The 8,934-nt window shown below is 38.6% G+C and overlaps 1 long non-coding RNA gene across 1 annotated transcript; it reads left to right on the forward strand.

Moving 5' to 3' along the window:
- The first annotated feature begins 1,144 nt into the window (after positions 1 to 1,144).
- LOC107305404 lies at positions 1,145 to 2,943 on the forward strand. The gene is made up of 2 exons (XR_001551554.2): positions 1,145 to 1,842; positions 2,699 to 2,943. It is a non-coding gene; the product is annotated as an uncharacterized LOC107305404 (long non-coding RNA).
- Positions 2,944 to 8,934: the final 5,991 nt, after the last annotated feature.

Below are 8,934 nucleotides of genomic sequence, written 5' to 3' on the forward strand. Positions count from 1 at the left end.
ATTCATGCAGATAACGTTGTGCGCTGATTGGCCAGTTAAGGCGTCACACGGATCACAGCTTAGATGCTCGACACGTGGTGCAAATGAACGGCTTCGATTCGCCACATAGATTGAGATGAATAACAGACGTTGGTTCATCTCTCTTTTTAATCTGGAATTAAAATTTGAAACTGGTATTTCTCCCTCGTAATAATTCCAAATCCAACGTTTATTTTCTGATTTTTTCTAAAATCATGAAGTTTCATTTAACTCCATTATTTCTAATGTTAATTACTATTCCTTGAATCGTTTTTGTATGTCTTCTTTTCTTCCACCTAAATAGAGAATATAAAACATGTTTTATTGTAATAATTGCTAATGTAAGTTCATATTCTCTATTATTATGTGTTAAAATAAGATTGTATCTAAATTTAAGGTGCATATGAGTTAGAAAATGTTATGGGGTATTAATATCTCAATGTTTGACTTATAGTTATAAGAAACTGTGTGACAAGTATATCTATTTATAAACAATGTATGACCCTACTTTATTAAAATCATTTAAGTTTTTTATGGAAAGCTTATGGACCAAAAATATGCTGTCATGTAAATTTATATAATTTTTTTTACCAAATTTAGATATTATTGTAATTATTACGTGGTAATTTAGAGATATAAGTTTATATTTTTCATAGAAGACAATTTATTTTTTCATCTATCTTTAGCGCATGGGTTAGAATGGAAGACATGAGCCTAAATATAATTTTTATGTATTTTTTGGTATCTTATTAGATGCACCCGTAGTTTAATTTTGAATTAATTTTTAGTAAGAAATTTATTTAACATATAGAAAATAGTAAATAAATTCCAAAATTCTTAAGACTACTAAAAGACAACTTATAACTAGTCTACTATATATAAATAATATATTGGTGCGTATTAGATAATTATTTGTATGTGTTACTTCGTAACAGTGCCATTAATATAAAAAGGAAAAAACAAAAACGTTAAGCTGAGAAGGAATGAGACAAGTCCGTTTCGGCCCAAAATAGCCAATTATTTCCATCCGTCGATCGCCGATCCAATGGCTCAGATCGTGACCCAAACCCTAGTGGTATACAAAACCCTCTTCTCCACAACATCGTTCTCTCCCTCTTCTCTCCAGCCGCCACCTCCCACCTCCTCTCCATCTCCTCTCATCTCCCTTGCAGATCGGGCAGCGAGGTGACAACTGAATCCTGACGGCGGCGAGCTCTCGAGGAGCAGCGGTGAGGGGAGTGCGGGCTACGCGCGGTGGGGAGCCATGTGGGGGCAGAGGCACAACTCGTGGCGGCCGCCGGAGGGCACCGGCGCCGGCGCGCGATGCGGGAGCCGGGACGGGGCGGTGGCGGGCGGGCTACGCGTCGGCACGCGATGGGGAGCCGGGAGGGGGAGCGCAGGCACGGCGCGTGGCGACCGCCGCAGGGCCGAGCCACAGAGGGCGCCGGCGTCGGCACGCGGTGCGGAAGCTGGGAGGGGGCGGTGGCAGGCGGGCTGTGGGCAGCGGCGTGTCGGCACTCGGCGTGGCGCCGGGAAGGGTCGCGGGGACGGCGCGTGGTGACCGCCGGAGGGCCGAGCCACGAAGGGGGCGGCGCTGGAGACCGAAGGGCCGAGGGCGTAGCGTGTGGGCGTCCTGTCAGGCGGCGGGAAGCAGGCGGCGGCACGCGTGCTCCAGTTTGCAGACTGCAGTGCTGCTCCGGCGTCGGGCGATCCGGTAAACTTCTGACAATGGTTTCCAGGTTGCTGCAGTGATGGTAGGGCAGATATTGGGGTGAGCGGCTCCGTCTCTTTGGTGGCGGTGCTTTGGCTGACCACCATTTTCAGGTGAGTGATTCAGTTCATCGATGACCTTGTCAACTGGTCTCGTGTATATTGAAATAACTGAACACTGAAATGCTGTATTATTTTCACTTTTGTGTTATACATTAGCATATATCTGTTCGTATGAAATTCCTGTGATAGGATATAGCAGAATATGAGTGCTCTATAGAGCTTTAGCATGAGAAATAAAATTAGAATATCTCTTTGTATACCATGTTTTTGGCCAAATCTTCTCCTGGACAGTCCGAATCATCATTGATCAATACCTTCAGTCCGTCCTTACTTGTCACGCTAGAAAATGCCACATACAGTTGGCCATGGCAATGATAATCATGAGAAGGGGAATATTGATATGATTATCTCTATTTGTATATCAATACATTTGAAAATACTTGGAAGTATATAGGTCATGTTTTGCCAACCGTGAAATATACAATGGAATTTGTGCTTTCATTGCTGCCTATGTCTGGATGTTCCCTGGATTTGGGAACTTCTCATACTATTATATTAAGATGAAAGAGTTTAGTCTAGCAAGATTTGCTCAGGTCCCATTTTGATCTTCATCCCCAATCTGTTGTAAATTGTGTTGGCATGCTGCAATATGTTTTATTTCCTTGATTTAATTCATGGTTAATTGTTTGCACTGACCACCAAAGGGTAGATTGCATAAGGTAAAATGTGCTTGTTGTGCTGATTTGTTTCATGGTTAATGGTTTGCACTGACCACCGAAGGGTAGATGGCATAAGGTAAAAAGGTAAAATGTTTAGCATCTTGGTCATAATACACAATCAATATCTTCAATAAAATGCATTTTACTCCTATGTTTTTGTTGTTGCTGATCCAAGTTTCTTTGAATAGGACAATCCTGACTATTTTGAGTGATGTAAAGGTTCTGAAAATTGAATTGCTGCTGAAATCCCATAGCCGGTCATTGGCTCAGTCCACTGGTAGCCCATCTGGGCCTAACACTCCGAATGCATTGGCCTGGTCAGTCAACATGTGATGTAATTGAACTTGTTTTAGATGGTGATTTGTGGATGTAATTAGTTGATCATGTAATTGACTTGTGGATAACCTATGATATTTGTTTGTTTTTTTCTAAATCTGTGATCAACTGTTTTGTGGATCTGTATTAAATGTGAGCTAGTGCATGTGGGCTGAATATTGTTAATTGGGCTATAAGATGTCAGATGTGTGGATGTTAATTGGGTTGTATTGGATTTTAATTGGGTTAAATCTGTTTGATATATGGGCTTCTTGAGTGCATGGGCCAAATGCAATTTCGTTGGAACGCTTGGGCTTATTGGGCCTTTTGAATATGGATGGGCCAAATGCAATTTGAATGAATATGCAATTGGGCTGAATTTATTAAAGTCTAATTGGAATTATAATAGGCCTAGCCCATAAACATGTTTCTTAGTACATGGGCTTTAACAAGGCTGGCCCATAAACATGTTGCTAATTACATGGGCCTTAACAGGCCACATGGCATCTCATGACAATTTCTGGGCTTGATGGTGACGAAAATGGACGTCATAGACTTATGACGATAGAAGGGTCGTCACTAGATTAATGACAAAAAAAATAAGGTTTCGTCATAGAACATCATTAGAGACGCATGATAGGTGACGAATGAATTTTCGTCACGCGAGCATCATAGATTAGGAAACATGACAAAAAATTCAATGTTTGTGACGTAAATAAAGCGTCATCTATAATAAGATCTCTTGTAGTGAAACCCCTCCACCGGAGATCGAGATGATGCAGCTCGTGTTAGGTGCCATGTTCCATCGATGATGAAACCTCGATGAAGAGTGTGATGAAGAGTTGAAAGTAATTGATCTATGTTATGATATACTACAAGGTTTTCCGGCTGGTGCAACAATGTGAAAATGTTGCAATAAGAGTATTTTTGTTGCAATTTGTAAAAATCACAATGAAAAAATAGCGTTGGGAGTACAGGCGATGCAATAGATTATTGCTTCAGAATTATTCAATGTTGCGATAAATAGGCGATATCGCAACAATGTATGTTGTGGAAATATATTGAAAGCGCAACGAAAATAGTAGTTGCATTAGTAGTGTTTGCAACCACATGGTCGTTGCTATATTGATTACTGCAATCATATATGTTAGTTGCAAATATGCTTTATTCCAATGAAATAGATGTGTTGCAATACCCGATATTGCCTCACTTTACGTTTGTTGCAAAAAAATCATTTGATGTTGTAATATACCTAAAGTATATCACAACAATGTGACGTGTTGCTATACGCTTGAAGGGTAGCGTAACACAAAACATGTCGTTGCTACTTGCTCGAAGGGAATCGCAACGCTTCATGTGGTTGTCATATGCTTGGTACGTATCCCAATGATCGCTCAGCCGTTGCTATATACTTATAAGGTAGTATAACATATATGCCTATCTTGCTATATATGTCTAGTGTATTGCAACAACATATTTGTGGTTGCTAAATACTGTAAGTGTATTGCATCCAATAAGAGTCGTTGTAATACATTAAACAGGTTTCGCAGCGAAATTTTGCATTGTTGAAGCAAACACATATAGCAACAGGATATGCTCATTGCAGTATTTTTAATAGCAGTGCAAGTATTGAAATGCTCCGAATTAGAAACGTAAGTTTTTATTATACAATTAATAGTATATGTTGCAAAACATATATATTATAATTGTAACCAGAACATTAATCACAATTACAACCGAATCAATAATCAACTAAATTGATTATAACTCAACCATTCTATAACTGTCACAAGTAAACACACATGAAAGTAAGAGATTGTTTGTCTTTTCCAAACTAGTTAAAAAAAGTAGAAATTGTTTAAAAGTTTCTCCATCGGCGGGCGTTAAAACCAATCAACCCTAAGCTTCAAGTTCCTGTTTAAAAAAAACATAACGTTCCAAGTTAGATAGGACATTGACTACCCGATAGTTCATTTTTTTATATCACCAATTACAAATGAACTATAAATATTTGATGGAAGTATGTAAACACAATTATAGATGTTACCTGTTGTTTCATTTTGCTTGCTCGTGTTTTAGCAGCACCATGTCGAAGCTGGTGTGACGAAATAAATTTGTCTCCTTTACCTTTACCATGATTGATGTTGAACTAATTCTTTGTAATTTTGGAGATTTAGGTTTGGAAGCAGGGGGAATATTTTCTTTTTGTGCTGTGATAAAGCTTTGTGGCTCAACCTGAATTATAAGGTTGAGAACAATGTTAACTATACCTGAATGCATTAAACAATGATGATTGGAATGCTCTCTCAGTTTAATTACCTCATCCTCATTGGTGTTTGGATAGTGCTCTGCACTAGTGTTTCTTGAATTGTATTTTGATTGCTGGTATCTTCACTAAGTGGTGTATTGTTGGTTTCGGTTGTTGGAGCTTGATTGTTTTTTGTTGTTGTATTATTGATTGCAGTGGTAGGAATCTGTGTATTTAGAAAAAAAAAGCACATAAGCAATCATCAGTCTTATATATATCCAACCATAAGTGCAATTGTCATAATCACAATATAAGCAATATACTTTCAAAATTATGTAAATAAGAATACCTCCTCATTGCATTGCTGTTGCACCATCATTGCTTTAACCTCTTGCATCAGTGAGTTGTTCTTCTCTGCTTCTTTATCAGCAGCTTGCTTTGCTAGCTGTTCTTTTAATTTCTGAATCTCACGTGTTTGCTCTTGAATTGTCTCATGAAACAACTGCTTTCGATTTAGATTGGATAGGTAACCATGGCCACGTACCTTGGGTGATTTAATGCCTTTTGTTTTCATGTAGGTTTGCTAGAAAACTAAGTCTTGTTGAGGTGAAGATGCATCATTTAATGACTCTTCTTGACCCAATTCTTGTGGTTCAACCATTGACAACTTCCTAGCTGCATTAGTCTGAGGTATAGATACATTTGTATGATATCAAAAGCATATCATATTGCAATGAAAAAACAAGTTATAATAAAAATACAAGTATTTTTGTACTCACGTAAATAGTCTCAGACATCTCATTTGACCATTTGTCTCTCTTTATATGAGTTGTCTTCCAAAGCTCTAGTGGCCCTGGCTCAACACCAATTTCTAAATCTCTCTGCAATTGCATTAGTATGCACCATTAATATTTTGTATTACAATCTGAGAACAATGCTAAAAATTCATTATTACGTCTTCCCAACTACACCGAGAGAAAGGCTTCGAACCCATCATATGCATAGTTTTCATTTCCTACTGATTTGAAGAATTCTGGCTGCTAACCTTCTGCAATGAGTGAACAAGTAATATTAAGGAATGAAAAACTTTGCTCATGTTGAACTTAACAAAATTTGGAAATAGTCACATACCTTGAACTGAGAGTTCCAAAGTACATGTTCAAATAGTGTCACTCCACAATGTCCAAGTCTTCAGGCTTACGTTTCATTCGGGCATCGTAACCGTCGTATGCCTTGTATGTAGCGCTGAAAGTGGATTGCCACCCTTTGTACCACTTTTTCGAAATCATCAATATTTTTTCCTCTGGGTCAGCCATGTTCCCCTTGTCCCATATACTCTGTTTGAAACAAAAAATGTAAACCAAATGTAGTAAAGTGTCTTTATCAATATGTAACATTAACTGAGGAAATATGGGCAATAAACGTACCATTAAAGATTCTACAATTAAATTCTTGACCTCTTGGCTAACATGTTTCCACTGTCTAACTCCAATGAGTGGACATGCAACCTTGTAAACATAACAATTTTATCCACAAATGTACGCATATTATCTCCACACGGTCCTCCTAGATTTTCAGAGAAATCAATTTTTAATTTCTGAGTGCGAGCCTTCACCCTCTTTGCCATTGCTGCTAGTCCTTTCAATGTACCACGACCAACTTTCTTGCCATTTCCTACCATCACAATAATAATAAATTATGTTATATCTTGAAGAAGAATAATTAATATTACAAATGTTTGTAGATTTTAAAACCTATTGCTTTCTTCTTTTGTTTCCTAGCATGAGATGGACATTCTTCTGGTGGGCTCGCGCTGCTACCATTCCCCCCCATCATCTACCTCTATAATTTCTCCTCATATTTTTCGTAACACATTGAAAAAATTGAAATATATTGCACCCAAGTATTTTGATTAGAGAATATGAAGTGCAGACGAAAAAAGACTTACTAATTCCTTTCAAAAGACTTAACCATTCTAGTGTAGGTTGCTCTTGTTTCTTCTCAGGTTTCATCATGTAGATCTTGGAAAAACCAACAATGTGTTCTTGTAAGTTTCTAGCGAAATACACATAAACCTAATTGTTACTACGCACACGCGCTATTGGGTCCAAAAATTGCTTCCAGATGTTTATGACACTAATTAGACATTCCACAAAAAACACAGAGTATAGTCGGTTTCATCTACACCAATCAGATTCATTAACCAAAAAACCCAAACGTGTACCACTGAGAACCCTAGCGAGGTGTGTGAAAAAACCCATTGTGGGCGCTGATGTTGTGTTTGAAGTTAAGTTGTCGAAAGAGTTTACAACAGATTATGAGATGCCAGAAGAGTTTCTTGTGTCGGGCCCCCTCCCCCGACATCGTCAAATCTATTCCCGCCGTCACCGTCAATGGAAGAGGACATTGTTGTCACCACCGAGGATATGTGCTATGTTTCTACACTATGCCCTTCTCCACCATCGGTCGTTGACTACCTGTTAACGCCAGAATTTGGTAATTTGCCGTTGGAGATTAAACTATGATTAAAGACCGAATCGGATAGTTAACAGGACAATCGGATAGAAGACCAGCCGGAATACAACTCGGATTCAGCCAATGGAGTCCGGATCGGATAAGAAATAGAGTCCGATTAGGCCTAGATTGTTACAGATAGATTCGGGAATAATCAGAGTCCGTGTAATTTAATTTTATCTGTTAATTAGAGTTAGTTAGGATTTTATCTCTAAGAGATTAGAGTTCGATCAGGACTTGTGTGTTAGAGATAGAATTTATCTACGAGTTTGTTATTTCTTTTTATCCATTAGGAGTTGTATGTCGTGTCCAACACGGCCTAGCCCCACCCAAGGGTATAAATATGTATGCGTCGGGTCAATGTAAATCTATCTACACATCAATTAGATGAACTTCTTTCGGCGCATCGCCACCCTCTTGTCCGAGGTTTTCAACTCCGGCGGAACTTGGCACCTGACGCAGGGCTGCATCGTCTCGATCTCCGACGGAGGGGTAAGTCCATCGTTCCGCCGGGCCACGGTAATCGTTCAACTAGATTAGAACTATCTCGGTTCAGTCTGATCTTCTAATCTAGTTGCACAATTGCTAGTTATCGTATCAGTTTCAACTTAGAGCACTCTTGTGTTTTGAGTTGATCTGGTCAACCACTTTGGGTGATTTATATTGGTTTGATATTCGCTATTTGACATATTCAATCTAGTACTGTCTCGGTTAGGTCCGATCTAGTAGATTACGTTTGTTAAATGATTTATATCAGATCGATGTATTTTGTTCATTGTTTTATCGAAGTACCAGCCGATAAGTTACCAGTCATCAGCTCATTGGCTTGACAGCAATCAAGATCTGTTTAGTATCTATCTTGACATTGCTAGGTTTAATCTCGAACTGTCTCGGTTGGGTCCGATCTTCTATGATTATTCTTAGCAATCTGGGCTAGATATTTTATAGATCTTGGTTGTTTGTCCGCCGTCTATAGCCGATGATTTTTGCCGATTCACATGCATTATTTCTATACCAATCAGTTTGATTTAGTTAGATCAGCAGTTATTTATATTGCATCGGCTTATGAGAATTACATGCAAATTGGTTTTAGCCGATCGTAACATATGGTTCATTGTTTATTCCAAGTAATTCGTCGGTTTATTTATTAGCCTTATCGATCTTCATGTTTCTTATGATCATATCATGCTCGACTGCATATTGTCTTGGTTAAGTCCAATCTCTGCATGTCTAGTTTAATCTGGTTATAGGGGCTCGTCCGATCGACTAAGATTAATAAGTAACTTGGCGGGTTATGTTGGTCAAATATTTATTTCAAGTCTATTTCTATCAAGTTTCTAACCGATC

The sequence above is a fragment of the Oryza brachyantha genome, chromosome 12 (assembly GCF_000231095.2).
Source record: "Oryza brachyantha chromosome 12, ObraRS2, whole genome shotgun sequence".
Classification (NCBI taxonomy): Eukaryota; Viridiplantae; Streptophyta; class Magnoliopsida; order Poales; family Poaceae; genus Oryza; species Oryza brachyantha.